This window comes from Salvia splendens, chromosome 22 (genome assembly GCF_004379255.2).
Source record: "Salvia splendens isolate huo1 chromosome 22, SspV2, whole genome shotgun sequence".
Lineage (NCBI taxonomy): Eukaryota > Viridiplantae > Streptophyta > Magnoliopsida > Lamiales > Lamiaceae > Salvia > Salvia splendens.
Window position 1 is genome coordinate 8,435,111 of NC_056053.1, and position 16,031 is coordinate 8,451,141.

Consider the following 16,031-nt stretch of genomic DNA (forward strand, 5'->3'; position numbering starts at 1 on the left):
ATACTTCCCTATTTCCCCACTTCACTAGGCTAGCTTGGGGACAAGCTTGAGTGAAGTGGGAGGGGGAGGGAGTAAGTGCAGTATTTGTTTTTGTAAATAGGAGTCTTAGAGTCTCTAGGTCTAGCATTTTTGTGTGTTGCATGAGCTAGTGAGATAATAAGGCAAGATTCCCTTAGTGAGAGCGATTGAAGATAGGATACATGTCAACTTTGATGCCTTTTTCCTTAATAAACTAAAAGCGGTCTGAATGAAGTAAGGATGATAGAAAAGGCCTTAGATAACCTAGCTGTGCAGCCCTACTATAAGAGCGAGTTATAAGCCTAAACACTTTGAGCTAACATGTAAAAATGAGCTGCCACTTGATGCTTAGGGAGTAGAGTATAAAGGAGAAAAAATGGGTTATGGAGGTATAAGCTGGACGAAGTCCAGGAACTGGTGGTATAAGCTGGACGAAGTCCAGGAAAATGAGGTATAAGCTGGATGAAGTCCAGGGGAAAAAAAATATAGAACAGGAAAAGGAGGTATAAGCTGGACAAAGTCCAGGGGAAAAAGGGATATATATATAGAAAAAAAAAATTAAAAAAAATTGGGCAGGAATGCAATCGCAACTTGACCCAGGAAATCAATAGGGAAAAAGAGTAGTAAGAAGGAGAAACTCTCATAACCCGACGCATCAGTGGTCTAACTTTAACTTTGGAGCGTTTCGATCCTAACATCCCTGGTGAGGAATGAGTGATCGAGCAAACCTAACTACTGTGAAATCAATAGGCTATCTTGACAAACTGACAGATCGTTTAGGTAGAAGAGGGAAGGGGGAGGATTTGAAGACTGTAGACGATCGGATAGGACTTAAGCTTGTGGGGACGGTAGCCTAAAAGTTGAAACTAGTTCATGCTTATCTGTTGTGTTTTGTTTTTCCTTGTATGTTGTTTTCTTTTGTGAGTCTGTAGTTGTCTAGGTCTAGGAGTCGGTGCTTTGTTTGTGTTTTGCTTGTAGAGTCGTTCTTGGGAACAGTGCATTGAAATTCGCCTTATTTCTTTTTCTTGTCTTTTATGCTTGAGGACAAGCATGGTTTAAGTGTGGGCAGTTTGATATGGCTAATTTCATGCATAGGTCTAGGGGATAAATTCGTGGATTTACTGGGTCTAACACACGTTTTAAGCCAGGTGTGTAGAAGAATTTCGCCAGGTCCAGGAAAAGAAGAGGACAATCACATGTCCGAGGAAACTGGCGAAGAAGTGAGCATTGTGGAGGAAAATTGCAAGACGGAGGATATCTCGGAGCTGAAGGGTAGAATGGAGATTTCTACGAAGGCTTCTAGAAGATTATGTCCGCGCCTATATAAGGAAGGAAGCATGCAGTCTAGAGGGGCCTTCTCGGTGGAGGCCTCGTTACGCATTGTAGCTAGGAGCTCACTTTTCTCTTACACACTTGGGTTCTCTTTGGGAAATTCGGGGGTTCACTTCCTGTTTACATTAGTTCCATCTTGGTGTAACACCGTCCTGTCGAGGGCGAAGAATTAATTTCCAGTTTATTTCTCGTATTTTGTGGATTTCACCGAGCTTCGCTGTTCGGAGCTCTGCTCTCTATTTTTACCGAATATTTTTTGTGTTTAATGCAAGTTTAATTTTCTGTTATGTCGTTGATGTTGATTTCTTATTTCACTCCTGTGATTTTCTGGAGTTTGAGTTAGTTTACTTGTGTTGGATGCGTTTCGCAATTGCTCACTGAATCTGTGCAGAGTAATGGCTGGATCGGGTTGATCAGAGTTTGTTGGTGGTTGAACCGGAGGTTTGAATTCGGTGTTGTAGCTGAGTTGATTGGAATCATTTGAATTCGGTGTTGATCGGAGTAGATCTGTTAGATCGGAAGATATGGAGTTGATTGAGGTTGTTGTTTGGTTGGGATCGCTTGGATCAGGAGTGGATTAAGCATCCGACGTAAATCTGAGCAGAGTTGGTTTAAATTTATGTCTATCCTTCGTGTGTTTATTTCATTCCGTCTAGTATATGTAGATCTGTGTTATTTCCGATTTGTTGTAAGTTTCGGACGACCCAACTTTTATATTCTGTTCGAGTCTAGGTACGTGCTCTGTTTTCTTCATCTGCATTTTCGATTCAGTTAAAAAAATGCATGTCGTTGTTAGTTAGAGTTTCAGTTTGTTATTTGCAGCCTTTCTACCGTACTTGCTAATTCTGGAATTATGGTCCCCACTGTTATATGCTTCATGTCTGGTTCTATTAGGTAGCCGTTTGCACGGTCTTGGAAGGGAATTTAATATCCTGTAGTCTTGATAATGTTTGATCTCAGCATGTTTACAGTTTCCTAGGTCTAGTGTTTACATTTTTTGCCTAGGTCTAGTCGTAGTTAAACCTCAACCCAGTTTGCGTGGCAGCAGCCGCCCTTGTCCAAAGTTTCTAAATGCTTTTTTACGTGTCCATCTTCGTGGGATCGACCCCTGCTTCTCTATACTAATCCATAGTATTCGGGTTGAGGAATCTTTGAAGGGGAGTTTAGTGTGTTTACATTTTTTGCCTAGGTCTAGTCATAGTTAAACCTCAACCCAGTTTGCGTGGCAGCAGCCGCCCTTGTCCAAAGTTTCTAAATGTTTTTTTACGTGTCCATCTTCGTGGGATCGACCCCTGCTTCTCTATACTAATCCATAGTATTCGGGTTGAGGGATCTTTGAAGGGGAGTTTAGTGTGCCCAACGACAGAGCATTTTGTGTTCTCTTGAGTTCCTAGACCAAGTGATCTAGTGAATTCATAGGGCTTGGCATCTCGACCTAGTATAACACCAGACGCACGCACGAGCACTTTTGCTATTCTCCTTACACACTTCAATCCCCTCCAATCGAACAATCAGAGGATCGTCAACTTCTGGGCTAAAATATCAGCAGCCTACCAGGCATTTTTCCTGGAGGGGAGGCCACACAACGGAGAGGAGTGCTGGAAGGGGTGGGACCGAATCAGGGCTGCGGTCTCCCAATTTTCGGCCTTGTACACCAACGCCCTCAGCATGCAGACGAGTGGCCAAACTGACGAGGACTGTAGGAGGATAGCGGAGAAAGCCTTCCCCGTGCCCGGGCTTTATTAGGAGTTTACCTACTGGAACTGCTATTAGGTGCTGATGGACTCCGAGAAGTTTCGGGCAGGTGTCGATGCTGGTTGGCCGAAGAAGCTGCGACTGAACTATGCCGGTGATTACAGCGGCAGCAGCGGCTGTTCCCACGACCTCCCCGAGGATGTTCAAGAGTTCCCGTCCCCTCCATCGTTTACTCGCCACACTCGCTTGATTGGTCAAAGGCGGGCGCAACGGGTAGCGAGGGGGTCGCCCAGGGGTCCTAGGAGGTCCAGTCAGCATCCCTCCCTGTTGGCAAGTTGCCAACCGAGCTCGCCTTCTTCGCACGTCAACAAACGCGGGCTCAGATGCACAAGATCTTAGCTAAATGGAGGGCGGCAACTGACCCGTGGAGAAGAGGTTTCTTCACTCAATGCTCGAGAGTATGCGGGTCGATTTGGATGCCGCCTCGGCACAATTGGGGGGCTCTGACGAGGGCTCAGATGCCGCAGATTTGGGGGTCCCGGATGGTGGCGACAACGGCGGTGACGACGGCGACGGCCACGAGAAGTGAGGCAGAGGCGGAGGCTCGTGTGTGGAAGAGGGGTTTTTTAAAATTAATGTACTTTTTTTAAATTAATGTATTTTTTTTAATTTTACTATTATTATTGAATTTTCCGTATCTGTGTCGTAAATTTAATTCCGTATTTTGTGTGATTGTTAATTATTTGTTTTTTATAATTTTGTTTATTGTGGCTAGCCTATTGTTAGCCTATTGCTTGTCTAGTTGCTTGTCCTGATGATGTGGCAGGAGGAGTTTTTAGTGCTGATGATGTGACAGGAGGAGTTTTGGCTAGCCTATGGCTGACCTATTACTATTGGAGATGCTCTGAGTATTTCCTCGGTCCTATTTGTATGTTTGCAGTAATAGCCTCCACCTTTTTTCTATTTTATTTCAGCCCTTCTTATTTGTATAGTCGATAAAGATTTTCAGAATCTATCTCAGTACCCTTTCTTCTGTGATTACAGAAAATATTGGTCAAATTTATCAATTTAGGATTTCAGTTTTAATTAGTTGAAATACTAATAACTCCATTTTTACTCCATTTTTATGCATAGGTTATCAAGTGATTAAAGGAAGAGAAACAATGTATCTGTAAAGTATGTAACATCAAAGTTTATAAAGGGATTTAAGGTAGAGAAACTGAAAGGTAACTATATAAATTTCCATGATAATAATTTCATTACTCTTTACACCATCATCTGCATTTGGAGTTGATACACGATTTCTAACATTTAAACATTCACATTTCTAAGTTTGCAGTTGAAAATATCATCTGCACACTCAACAACATCATTGGAAACATGAAATTTATATTATTTATTGAGTTCTCGCATATTCACAGGAGCTCACAATTTAGGCAATTAGTAGAGTATTATTTGTAATAGTTACACAGAATATGATCCATCAGCAAAATACCAAAATAAAATAATAATAATTACACAACAAACTCTATGTTTCCCGCCCAAAAGGGTATTACAGTAATTTCAACCAACTGTTATTTTTAAATAGTATAGACATCTTCAATATCTTATACAGTGAGAGTAGATCTAAGTGTATTCATAGTGAATCCTGAAAATTTCAACCCATATTTCAGCTGCCAAATCTAGCTTTAAAATCTGTAGTCCGCCTCAACTTTTAGTCATTTAAATAATTAAATTTAAGTTAAAAATTATATTAATTGAATTCATAAAATAATTATAAGTGGAATCTGCTATAATTTAAAAATAAATTTTTAGCTTACTGAAGAGAGGATTTTTGCACGTGTGTCGTATGCACGTGTTCCCCCTTTCAACAAGATTTATAATTTCGCACTAATGCAACAAATATTACGAAGTATAAGCGGCAAGAGCGGGGTTGAACCACTGAGACTAGGGAACTACTCGAGATTGTTTCTACGACACAATCGGAAAAATGATCGGCTACTGCCACACAACGAGAGGGTTGAGTTTTAACTACTAGACCTGGGAAATTAAACCTAATCTATTCTATCTACTGGGTCCAGAGAATGGAAATTGCTTGAAATATAAATGCATGCATGATTCGAAACTGAATTTAACTTTGGAACATTCACCGAATTTCCTGGGTCAAGCAAATAAGTTTCCTAAAACAGCCAGACAGCAGAGCGTAAGAAAAGCAACATAACAGATTTCCCTAAATAGCTACTGACAAGAAAGCTGCAACTAACAAACTAAAGCAGATCTGATTCTAACTACCAGCAAACTTCATCATCTTCATGAATCCAACGGGAAATACAGAACAAAACAGAGCATTAAACACCATGAAAACAGAGCAATCTCAAATCTAAATTTAAACATGAAATTAAAGCCTAAACTAACATATCTAAGCTACTAGGTCTAGCAGAAAGCGGAATAAACACAGATTAACCTTGCATGCATCACCTAAACTAACAAATCTCAGAAATCGAATACGTGAACAACTAGATCTCAACCTCTAAACTACTGGAAATCATGTAAACATCATGGATCTAAACATCTAAGCCACCAATTGCGAAAAGCATCCAAGAAACATGAGTAAATAGCATCATCAACATGAAAATAAACACCAAAGTTTCATAAAACCAGAAATAGGTCGAGATCCAAAGGCGGAGTCGTCAATTCCTCCGATGAAACTCGAGATCTAACTACATCGTCTCAAAAGCGGTAAAGAAAGCAAGGATCCAATGTCGTAGTTGTCAATTCCATCATCGAAACCATTGAACTAAGCTAAGAAATCAGCAACTAAACTAAACTAAGCTAAGAAAGCGGTGGCATTAAGCGCCTATGAGAGTTTCCTACCTAAACTACGAGAATGATAGCATTAAGCGCTACCGAGAACTTCCTACCTAACTACCATAGCGTTAAGCGCCCGTTTCTTCATTCATGTTGGTCCCTTTATATAGGGAGGCTTCAAGCTCGAATCCCTAGGGTATGTTCTTCATGATTTGACGTTTGTACCCTTAAAATAGAATCTTTTAAGTATGCTCCTTTCTTCACTTTTTCTGATCTATTTTCCCCGCCCCGAGTAATTTGTGTGCGTTCCTGGGTCCGGCAGATTTTTCACACACCTGTTCTCCTGATAATTCTCCTTGACCTAGCGGATTTTTGACACTTTTTACTCCTTTTCTGCTCATTTTGCATCTGCTCGGTCAATTTGCAGCATCTACTTGACCCAGCAAATATCTGCACACTTAATCTCAAATTTGCGCATTATCTCCCCAAAAAAGCATGTAATATTACCAAAAACCAATGCATGAAACGAGCCTTATCACTTACACAATTCATACCTCTACTTGAGTGTTAAACCATCAACATCACCTAGCTTATAAAACACCTCCCGTCTCGCCTTGCCAAGATCAAATTTGTACCCAATCCTTGCAGGTATCATTTCCAGTTCTGAATTAGTTTCGGCATGAAGGTTAGATAGAAACTCCATGAGAAAAGAGTCTGACCCTTGTTTGTGGCCTTTGGTGAACTTTGTTTGTGGAAGCTTGTTTTCCTCTATTTCTAGAAGTATTGTCTTGGATCTCAGGATCGTCCTCAAGAGGCTGACTCTCATCTACTGGAAAATCATCAAAGCTAGGGCTGTAATAATTGTCGTTGACCTAGCTCCCATCTGCGACTTGTGCTCTAGCCCGAGCAGGCGCAACATCCATCTCTTCCGCACCAACACCACCAGCTCGATCCTTCCCAAATATGGATTTCCATGTCACCCAAAAGAGCCACGACTTAGTGCGCATGAACTTAGTGTCCTTGTCAGCTTACAAATGTGTGTTGGTTATGAACAGAGCCTATTATAAACCAGGGAGTATTCATAATTTCAAACACAAAAAATGTACTAGGAGATTAGATTTACCGCGACAATTTGTTCCCACTGCTCGTCATCGCAATCGATTTTGTCGGTCCCATATGTATTGAACCCCACACTAGTCCTTGAATGGCTTTCGGAGATGCATAGCTCTTCTTGATGTATTGTGTTGATGAAAGGAAATAATATCAATGACTTAATCAAATCCGACAATAATTTATGCTGCCTCTCTTTTTTTATAATTGGCATTTAAAAAAACAAACTACAATAACAACTTTTAAAAAACATTATCATATATTTTTCCTTTCATATAAGTTTTTAGTAGAATTAATCAAACAAAATGATCATATATCCTGTGCGTGAAGATTTGTACTCGCATGAGGGCTCCCATCTATGGCCATGACCTATGAGTAGAGTTTTTAATTGGGCCGGGCATCAGTGAAACGAAGTGGGCTGGGCCGGGCTCATTGATTGAAATGAGTTCCAATTGGGCCATTTTGCAAACTCAGGCGCATCAGAAGCCCACCTTATATAATTAGTTTTTTTAAGATGTAATTAGGTAATTAGCCACTAATAGATTCTTTATTTATGCATGTTATCTTGTGCATGAGATATGTTAATATTCTCTATATAGTTCCAATTTATTGGATGTCTTTAAATGAACTAAAAAAGCAATAGTCACTACACAAGTTTACAATCAAATCATGAATGCAGGTTCAATCTTGACTACATCTAATTTTTTTCTTATACTTTTTATCCAAGATGTAAAAATGATGGTTCTAAGGTTTATCTTTAAAATTATTATATATTCAAATCTCAATATTTGATGCATAGTTATAGAATTTTTTAAATTTGTTAGTTAGTTCATACTCCCTCCGTCCACCATAAGGAGTCTCATTCCTCGGCGACACGTGTTTTAAGAAATGTTAAGAAAAGTGGGTGGAAAAGAGTTAGTGGAATGTGAGAGTTAGTGAAATGTTAAGGAATCTCAATAGGAGTCCCGTTTTTCCATTTTAGTCCGTCCGTGAATAGGAGTCCCAGTTAACTTTTACCATAAATGGTAACAGGGTCTCACCTTCAACTAACTCATTCCACTCACATTTCACTTAAAACTAATACTCCCTCCGTCCCGCTTTAGCAGTCCCGGTTGATCAATTTCGGGTGTCCCGCTTTAGGAGTCCCGGTTGAACTCGGTGCATAAAAATTGATGTCCACTACATCAATTTATTTATTACATCATTTAAAGTGGGACCCTACCTCCACTAAATCATTTATTTATTACACACTTAAAAGCAAAAAAGTAAAAAAGTTGTTTAAAAGTGGGACCCAACCTCCACTACATCATATTACACACTTTAATACCCCTTAAAACATGTGTCCGACTCAACCGGGACTGCTAAAGCGGGACGGAGGGAGTATATACAAGTGAGACCCTTATTCCATTAACTTTTTTCCACTCACGTTTCTTAACATTTCTTAAAACCCGTGCCACCAAGGAATGAGACTCCTAATGGCGGACGGAGGGAGTACTTCTATACTACGCATTATGTAAAAATTGATATTCTCTCTTTCATATAAAAATAAATTATCTAGGGATAAAATTTTTAAAAAAATGAGAAAATGTAGTTGAAATAGTGTTGTGGATGGTGATCCTATAAATAACAGTAGTAAAGTAAAAGAGATCAAGAAAAAGTTTTATATAATCACAATGTGAAGTGTGATCCGTTGCTAACTTTCTTAAATTTCTAAGTTTGTCAACACTTTTTTGATGAGTTACTAAGTTAACAATTTAAGAAAAGTTAAAATTGTAAGTACCACACACATTGAGTCATCTTGATAACATCTTGATAATAATTTAAGAAAAGTTAAAATTGTAAGTACCATATTGAGCCCATTTCACCAAGATGACCCATTACTAATTTTTCATTTTTAAATTATACTCCATCCTTTTCTTCATAGTTGAGTCATTTTTCCATTTCGGGAAGTTTCTTCATAGTTGAGTCATTTCCATATATAGTAATTATTTTCTCTTTCTTACTTTACTCTCTCTTACTTTTTCCTCTCTACTTTATTCACTTTCTACTTTATTCTCTCCACATTTTTCTCTCTCTTACTTATTTTATCTATTTATTCAACACACTCAACATCCCTTTCTTAAACTCCGTGCCGAAAAGTTTCACCTCAACTATGGTGAAACGGAGGGAGTAGCATTTTTCACTGATATTTATTTTACGAATTCAATTAATATAATTTTAACTAAAATTTAATTATTTAAATGACTAAAAGTTGAGGCGGACTATAGATTTAAAAGCATTGGCAGCTGAAAAAGGGCTGAAAAATGGGTTGAAATTTTCAGGATTCACTATGAATACACTTACATCTACTCTCACTGTATAAGCTATTGAAGATATCTATACTATTTAAAAATGGCGGTTGGTTGAAATTACTGTAATACCCTTTTGGGCGGGAAACATAGACTTTGTTGTGTAATTATTATTATTTTATTTTGGTATTTTGTTGATGGTTCATATTCTGTTTAACTATTACAAATAATACCCTACTAATTGCAGAAATTGTGAGCTCATGTGAATATGTGAGAACTCAATAAATAATATAAATTTCATGTTTCCAATGATGTTGTTGAGTGTGCAGATGATATTTTCTACTGCAAACTTAGAAATGTGAATGTTTAAATGTTAGTCACAATATAATGTACTCCCTTCTGTCCCATTGAAGATGACTCACTTTCCTTTTTGGTTTGTCCTAACCAAGATGACCCATTACTAAAAATGGAAACACCCTTCTCTTTACTTTATTTATTCTGTCTCGACCACACACATTGCGCCCCCTTACTTGCGGAGGTGCGGTGACCACCCAATGAGTGAGTTGGATCCGCACGAACTTGCGTAGGGAGACCTCGCGGAGGGGCCAACATCTTGCGGCTTTGGCAAGTCCCTACCCTTTTCGACCCTTGTCCGTAACTGGCCGTCCGGAGCAAGGTCGATGAGGAAAATGCCTAGCTTTGTGGTCGACTCTTTGTCGGTAGCTTTGTTGTTGTCTTCGAAGAGCTTACGGCGGACCGTTGGGGGTGGAAAAACGGCAGGGGAGTAACCTCCTCTTCTTGATCACTAAGGACCGTCTTGTTAATTTCTTTAGTTGGGAGAGCTTCAGTGTTTTTCGAAATGATGATCACTTCTTTTGCACCCTCCACTTTGACATCCTTAAGGCCGAACAAACATGTAAGCTTTGAGTAGGCCGGATCTTCCTTGTGATAGAAAGCTTCGGCGAAAGGGTTTTTCTATACGAGTAAATGTGTTATACAAAATATCAATAATCCAACCACAATAAGGGAGGTACATAACATTTGCTCACCTCCAAGATCTTCACCCATACATCCTCAGGAGCGACGATAGACTTCGTAGGGAAGCCCACCATACACCCCTGTGATGGAAGATGGCCTTGAAGGTGGTGTATCGTTATTTCATCACCGTCGCACGATTGTGTAGCGCATGCTCAGTAAATGCCATGCCCACCTTGAAATGGAGCTCTTGGGCAACCGTGAGCATGAATGAAAGACTCGCTTCGCTTCTTCTGATTCTCTCTTCATTCTATTATCATTGTGGCTTGCTCAAGTTGGATTGTCAAACTGATTCGGCTAGCCAATTGTGTGCCCTTCTACATGTGAGAATAGGTTAATGGATCCAGTTAAAGATTTGGCCTGATCAACTCAACCTACTCCTACTCGGGTGACATGAAAACAAGAACTCGAAAGCGTCTTTTCAAAACCTTAACCCACAGAGATGACGCGTTTAACATTTGCTTGCGAGACACGAAATGGGAATGACTGCAGCCACGCTTTCTAGGGGTGGGTTAAGTTAACTGCTTGACTTGAGAAATTAAAACTAACTAAACTGATCAACTCATAAAAGCTTAACTAGTCTACTTGATCAACTTAACTGAACTTTCCATAAATGAACAAACAGAATAAACGGGGGGTCTGTCAGTCCCCTGCAAAGTGTATAATAAAGTAAAAATTTTTTAACAACTTCATCTTCTTCACAGAATCAACATGAAAAACATAGCAAAGAACAAATCTGAAAATGTTACGGAAGACGAAACATCCAAACAACTCATAGAATTAAATCCACTCCTAAGATCTAAACTGCGACTGCGTAAACAAGAAACTAACCCATAATCATGCAGAAATGAAACACAAACACCCAGATATAAACATCTTAAGGCAACTTCAGAGATAAAACTTCAGATCTGACTCAATCAAGCACAACGAAACAATCTTAGCTAAGACATGAGCCAGAAAACAGAAATTGAAGGCGGATCAGAAGTATCATGCATGAAACAGAACACATCAGCTGGAAATGAAAACATAACTTCAAATCTACTAAAGCAAAACATCAAAAGTCGATAACATCCAAAAGTAAACTGAAAACAAACTATGAAAGCAGGAAATTGTTTCATCACTTCTTCTCAAAGTGGAATAGCATAACAGAACGATAACAGTGCAAAAAACTACCACCAAAAGCTAACTAAACTAGACTGAACTAGAATAGGACCAAGTGTGTATGCGAAAACTAGAAGATGAAGTGTTCGGAGCTCCAACTCTAGAAGAGAGCTGAAAACTAATGAGTGACACCCATCCAAGCTCCTCATTCCTCCTTCTCTATCTCCATTTATAGGAAGGCATGAGGTCTGGATCCTTAGGGCATTTGTTCTTTGAATAGTCATCTTTACCCTTTGCCCTTGATGATTTTTTCTTGTGCGACACATTAGTCTTTTCATTGGGTGCTTCGCTGCGTGTCTTGCTTCAACTTGATCCATTTGTGCAATAATTTGGCTCCTTCTCCTGATCCATTCATCCGCCCGGTTGATCAACTCAGTTTCTGAACATGACGGACTTACACACACACCTGACTCAAAATTAGACGTTAGTTTACAAAATTTGATGCAGTTTTCTGATAAAACACATGCATGAAACGAGCTTCATCAAACTGCTCACACTTAACCCATACTTGTCCTCAAGTATGAAAGAAAAGAAAAAGAAAAGAGGCAAGTTTCAAGCATGGTTCTTATTTAAAAGCATTAACACAAATATGTACATGACTTAGAAAGGAAAATCATGTAAGTGAGCTAAACACATTTACAGGTAAAAAGAAAGACAAGACAGAAAAGACAGAACTGGTTAATGTTGTTTGGCGATTGTCTCCACAAGCGTAAGGTTAATCCAATTGTCTACAGTCTCAGATTCCTTTCCCTTCCCTCTTCTACCTATTCATGCTTGTCCGTTTGTCAAGATAGCTTCTATCTTCCAACTGTTGGATTCACTCAGTCACTCAATCCTCACTATAATTGTTAGGACAGTTCTCTCATTCATTTTGTCATACCACTGATGCTAGACTTCTTTTGACAGCAGCTAACTCCTTAAGGTCTTTATTTAGGTTGTAATGGGGTAGGGGTTGTAGCGTATAAACGTGAGATCCTATGGGTTCTAAGTTCATGATGTATGCAGAAGTGTGAAGGACATGTGAACTTAGGGACAAAACTAGGATGGCTTCCCTTTATACAATCTGAAACTTTTACCCCGGGGGATTCCCTTGGCCATTTTGGCCTTATTTATCTAACTGTTTCTTAGGGTCAGGTTACATAATTTCCTGCCCTCTATTTTCTACTTTTTTCTCTTTTTCTGTGGGTCAGGTTATACATTCTTCTTGCCCATTTTCTAATTTCCTTTTTCTTTAATTTTTTTTTCTAGGTCAGGTTACAAGGTTTCCTGCCCTTTTTCTTTCTATATATTTTTTTGCTCCCTTGTTTCACACCCTATCTCTTACCACGGATGGTGAGTTGCCCCAGTCTATCCCCTTGTTCACATGACATGAAAGCTAGGGGTTTACAAAAGAAAGGGTAACTGCAATTCAGGCTCAAAAAGGTGTAGCTAGGGGTGCCTTTACAGTGAGGCAGGTCCATCTGGCTTGAAAGAATTAAGCTCAACTGGTTGATCCTATTGCCTTTAGTCATTGGTAGCTTGTGTCATTTCCCTCTAAGCATCAATGGCGGCCTCTCTTATCATCTAATAGTAGAAAGTATTCTACTCTAGGCCTTTAACTCACATTTTAGAGGGCTTCACAGAAGATTTAGATTAAAGCATTTTTATCGATCTTACTTCATCCAAACAGATTTTAGTTTATTAAAGGACGGAAACTCACAAATCAACATGCATCATTTCTTCAATCACTCTTACTAAGGGAATCCTGCCTCTTTTTTAAAAACCAGTTCATATCCAAAACATATAAGGTCAACTGAACAAACATGCTTCAAAAACTGACTACATTGACTTTCCCCCCTCCTACTTCATCTCAGCTTGCCCTCAAGCAAACTTAATGAAGTGAAAAACAGGATAGTCAGTGCTTCAACAGGGAAAATCAAACTTTTCACACTTAGACCAAGCAGTGGGCTAAGTGGGGGAAGGTGGCAAAAACACATATTCAAAACCAAGCATGCTTATCAAGTTTCATACAAACTTCTCACACTTAGACCAATCATTGGGCTAAGTGGGAGAAGTACACATAAGAACCAAAAACATATAGACATATTATGTACTAAAAACTTCTCACACTTAGACTGTGCAATGGGCTAAGTGGGAGAAGGTAAACAAAAAAAGAGATAATAAAAAACATATTTACAAATAAACTTCTCACACTTTGACCAAGCAATGGTCTAAGTGTGAAAAGATCACACAAAACAGAGAAGCAAACATATATACAGGATAAACATCAGCACAAACAAAGAAGAACTTAAAACCAAAAGTAAAATTTACTTGGTTTGACTAGTTTAGTTCTTCTTCAGGCTCCCAGAGGAGCCAGACAGCCTCGCTGACTTGGCCCTCCTGGCCGATGTGGTGGAAGTGCAGATGGTAAATGGCTGGTGGTTGGTTTCCTCTCCTTCGATGTTCCAGCAAGGGCATCATCTGGACTAGCTTCTTGTGGTTGGCTTCCCCTTGAAGTCGAGGCTGAGGACAACAGCTGCTGTGCGATATGGTTGTTCGACTCCTCCAGATCATTCATTCTCTCGATCAGAGATAGGGCATTGGTCATGTTTTCGTTCTGAAGTTCGAGTAACTCATGCTTCTTCTAATTTGCCTCACTGAATTTGTTCATCGTAAACTCAATTATTCTCTGCCACTTTTCCTCAGTGTCCTCTCGTCCCTTCTTAGTAGACTGCGGCCTTGCCTCAGGAGTCCCTAGCCTCGTCATAGGTGAATGTGGTTTCTCCTTAGACTGCTCCGGGTTCACCTCCATAGGGTCAGACCTTTCCTCAGAGGCAGTCTTCCTTTCCCGTGCTAGTACTGGGTGACTGTCCTCTTCGCTCGATCTCTCTTCACCTTCCTCCTCTGATCACAAAACACCAGGGCCTCCCCCTTCCTTTCAATAATGCCAAGGTTGATGAAATACGTTATGTTGAACAATTCCGGATCTTCACACATAACGATAGAGGATTCTGGGACGTTTATCCTGGGCATCACATTCCGTATTAAGTATGCCCCAAGCAAATGGCAGGCATACATATGACGGACTGGATGGTGGGCTATTTTGTGGCATGAGTGAGCCAACCAGTTGCATAAATGCACTTTAACCTTCTTGAGCATGCACCACATGAAATACCACTCTATTGTGGTGATAGTGGTGTTTGAGTGTCCAAGGAAGTTGTGGGCTAAAAATAGATGTGTCATCCTCAAGACAGGGTCAGCAATTTTCTCCCAGGTGGACTCACTAGTTTTGAAGGGGTTTGCACCTTCAGCTTTTATCAAATTCCATGCCTCTTCCGTGTTGAACTCCACCGTGCATTTAGGTTGGCCAATCTCCCGCAACGACCAATCTCCTTCACTATCCTCCTCAGGACTTAGTAGTCCCATTCTTAATGACCACTCCCTAAGACTCATAGCCATTTCTTGATTGAAAACTCTGAAATAGATGGACACTTTGTTTAAATTTGTCGTGTACTCAAAATGGATGGATGTAAAGAACTCCTTCGCAGAATTTACCGGCACTTCACAAGGTGCGTACACTAGTAACCAACCAAAACCTATTCCTCTGATGTAATTGAGGAATTGATCCTTAACTCCGATCATCCGAAGGGACAGGATGTGAATTTTTCTTCCGGATTGCACCGGCCTCGACTCCATCACTCTCCCCGCACAGTTCCTTTTCAACTTTGGGTCCGTGAACTTGACCATAGCCTCCAGAAGTTTCTGGTCTAGATCGACCTCCTGTCTTTCAAATGCCCCGATATATTGCTCCTCCTCTCGATGATGGGTTGTTTTGGTGTGGCCGACAGCGGCCTCTCGGATTACTATCTCTCTGCAGCTTCTCTCTTTGCAGCCGCCAAGATTGCGGCCTCCTCTCTCAGGGTTCTGGGTTCCTCTGTGTCTAGTTTCCTCCGTGCTCAGAAACTCCTCCTTACTGCCCTCTCGCTGAGGGTTTCGTCATCCTCTCCCGACCCCTTTGCGTCTATGTCTACCACTTCTCTTACTTGTGTGGCAGGTTTCTCCTCGATTAGTTTTTGCGCTGCCTCCTCCACTTCCTCCATTATATCTATCTCCGGGTCTTGTTCGTCGTCGTTGTTTCCATCGTTCTTTCCATCTTCCCCGCACAGTTTCGTGGGATCTCCGACGGGAGACGTTGCGAGCTCAAATTTTAGCGGGAGTGGGCATGAACGGTCTTCTTCTTTCTTGATTTCTTCAGCCATATGGGTGAGGAACTCGCTCACCTTTCCAGTGGGGCTAAACTTCCCCATAATATCCTTGATAATTTTCAGGTACGACTCGTCTGTGGACTACTGGCTGGCGACATCATGGATTGGGGGGTTGGAGGTGTTAAGGCTTCAGGTCGGGTGTCGAATGGGACCTCTGCTGCCTGGTCAACGGTTCCTGGGGTTGGTTTGAGGCAGATGATTTCGCCATCACTTGTGTCGGAGCGGTTTCCCTGTAACTGAGAAGCGGTAATTAAAACTATGGGAGATTTGGGAATGTCAAGGGTTTGCTAAGAGACTTTGAAAAGGCGAGAGAGATGAAATAAGAAAAATTAATAGAGGT